Here is a 3,069-nt window from a genome sequence, read left to right on the forward strand (position 1 = left end):
ACCTGCGCGATAGTGCGCGTTCGTAAAAACATGATATAACACGAATTGAATTATTATTATTGAATTATATTTATTGACATGTTCATGAAAATTGTTAACTGCAATGGTGAAATAATGCTGCTTCACATTCAAGCACTACTTTCTAATCATAGTTGGATAACATCATTTGCATAGAAATGCTTCCCGTTACAATCCAAATTTTATCAAAAATAAAATTTACAAAAATTTTCATCAACAATATACAATTTCTCTTTACTCATGTCTCACCTATCAACACTCATGTTATCATCTATCATGTATGTACAACACATCACCTTTGCTCTCTATTCTAAAGAGTATCTTTGGAATGACTTTACATTTTACTAGTATGTAAAAGAATAAGTCTATCTTGCAGTTAAACTAAATGAAAAACTATTAGGACTGCCTCTTAACCTTACGCCATGTATGGTACAGTCTCTAGAACACTCCTGGCCGCAATCAACGTGCGCCATTTTAAACAAGGCGTCGGAGACGACGCAGTCATCGCGAACTCGGGCTCGCATAGCTCGTGCCATTTTGAACACAGTATTCCACACACAAGAGTACATTTTGATTTATACACACAGGGAAATAACCCTCAATTGACCAGGAGCCAAATAAAGTAAACACAAAATGTAAGTAGCTGCGTCATACGCTACATTACACCGAGTCACAAACAATAGACCCGTCCAGTGTGACGTCACGTTGAAGTGCGCCCCTAGCGGTGGTGGTCAGGGCATCAATGCAAGTGAATTAGAAAACAATCAGCGTGAGCTAGAAAATATTTCAAACAGTTGATAAATCAGCTACCAATGCTATGGTGAACTTGTGTGCGGCCGAGGATTCTAAACCAGATGGAAGACAGTGAGGAGTGAAAGACAAGCACGATAGCTAGCGCGACTGTGAGCAAAACTACGACGCAACTGCTTTGCACCCACAAAAGGTACGAGGATATGCTCAGTTCATTTTATATCAGGTAGTTTTTCTCTTTTTCATATACAGCTGGTCATAACATTAACCTCTGATTGTAAATTCGAGGCAGACGTGATGAATAAGCCACATTATCTTTAGTGAAACGATCATACATTTTTTTGCACAAGTATTCAAGTCATTTTGAACAAAAAGTTAATGATTTAACACGATTATTATAATTAAGACTATAGCTCGGGCTTGATTTCTGCTGAGGAATGTGTAGTAAACGACGTGCGGTCTGTTTGTTAGCAGCTAGCAAGCTAAGATAGCTCGAAGACTTCGATATACAGCAAGACAGCACAAACAATTTCATGAATAACAATTTACACCATGAAAGTAGTGATCGACATACTGTTTCAACTAAAAACAACATACCTTAGGCTTCCACTTCCACTTTACCCACCAACAAACTTAATTTTTTTTGTTTCAATGATTCACAGTAATGTAGTGTCCTATTCGGGACGTTTTTTGTAACACTAGATATATTTCCCACCTTTTAACGAAAACGCTCTCCGAAAATCAAGCTCTCTACATTCATTTGTTATGGGATGTTTCCCCTCCAGGAGGCGCCACGGACGAAAAGCAAGACGAGTTTATCCGGACACAAACGATTTCATGAATAACATTTTACACCTGTAACCCGTGTCATCCAAAAGATAAATAGAACATACCTTTGCTGCTACGAGACAAATATTGTCGTGTTGAACGCAGCCGACATCCTTCACCCATCCAGATACAAAATAGTTATGAGAATCCAGGCTCTTGATGACGTCAAAGTCCTCCCAAAGTCGTCAAAGTGTAGGCGCTCTTCTTCACAACGAGATCATTTAAAGCATTGTGATAAGTTATTTGGGGGAACGTTGAGGCGTGCTTTGACCAGGCCGACAGTTAAAGTCGATAAGGATCTTTCCCTCCAACCAACTCCAGGTTTGCCGATACCGGCTAAGAACGGCTGGTTCTAAGTGTGTCGCAGTAACTATGATAACATGGACATATTTTTTTTGGGGGGGGGGGGGGGGGGGTACATTTGTCATGTTTAGACGAATCGTCCACCGTAAACGCTGCTCCTTCCGTGTCTTTCTACGGCTTGTTTGACCACCAAAGGGGTAAGCGGTCGCTAAGCATTCTGGGTAAAGTGAAGGAAGGGTGTATAGCATTAAACTCATTTACAGTATATATATATATATAAAAAAATAAAAAAAAAACATTTAGCTCACATTTAACACATCACTGGGCATTCCTAGTTGCTTATAAACACATGTAGTCACACAACAAAGGAAACACTAACCAGAAAATATCAGAAATACGACACGTAAATCAGCGACGCTGGACACTTTTTGCTCTTTGTCCATGCACTTGGATTATGAGCCTCCGCTGTTCATTACGTGAGCCCTGTGACACTGCAGGTTAGTGCTGCCACCCAGTGTTCATTCCGCAAAACAACATAAAATGACTCGGGGAAAATAAATAAAATTAGTTAGGCTACATCTCAACAAAACACTTTTGTGAGTATCACGTTTTACTTTCGACCTCATTACATTATAGCGAGTCTACTTGCATTGTTATACTTTAGAGGTAAGTCTGCGGTGTATGTGTGTTTTAAATTACCGCCACATGGTTGGTTACAAAACTGCTTTTATTTAAATTTAAAACTAAAAACAAACAAATATGCCGTATTGTGTACCTTTCGCAATGTCAGTTTAATTTTGCGTGTGAAAACGTGTTTGGACCTCTGTCGTTGGCCGATCTTCTGCGCATGCGGGTCACCGATCGTGCAGGCGTTACAGAGTCTTCACAGACCCTCCCCACCAATATGGCAACCGGGGGCTTCAGGTGTTGGCGTGGGTTCACTCCTCCGCCTGGGAGACCCATGTGGCTTCCATGAAGTGAGCTTGTGTGTGAATGAGTGATGATTAAAAACAACAACATGGCAACCGGCAGGGCGGCCATCTTGTGCCTCCCATCTCGCGAACAGAGTACTGTATAAACTATATATATATATATATATATATATATATATATATATATATATATATATATATATATATATACACGGTATATGTATAGATGAGACTCACA

The 3,069-nt window shown here is 39.8% G+C and overlaps 1 protein-coding gene across 1 annotated transcript in view; it reads right to left on the reverse strand.

The window, feature by feature from the left end:
* alox5ap (arachidonate 5-lipoxygenase-activating protein) overlaps positions 1-1,990 on the reverse strand; it is a 49,200-nt gene extending 47,210 nt beyond the window's left edge. The window contains exon 1 of the mRNA XM_077504760.1: positions 1,662-1,990. The gene's annotated coding sequence lies outside the window, so the exon portion shown is untranslated. The remainder of the gene's footprint in view (positions 1-1,661) is intronic.
* Positions 1,991-3,069: the final 1,079 nt, after the last annotated feature.

This window comes from Festucalex cinctus, chromosome 18, assembly GCF_051991245.1.
Source record: "Festucalex cinctus isolate MCC-2025b chromosome 18, RoL_Fcin_1.0, whole genome shotgun sequence".
In the NCBI taxonomy this organism is placed as follows: Eukaryota; Metazoa; Chordata; class Actinopteri; order Syngnathiformes; family Syngnathidae; genus Festucalex; species Festucalex cinctus.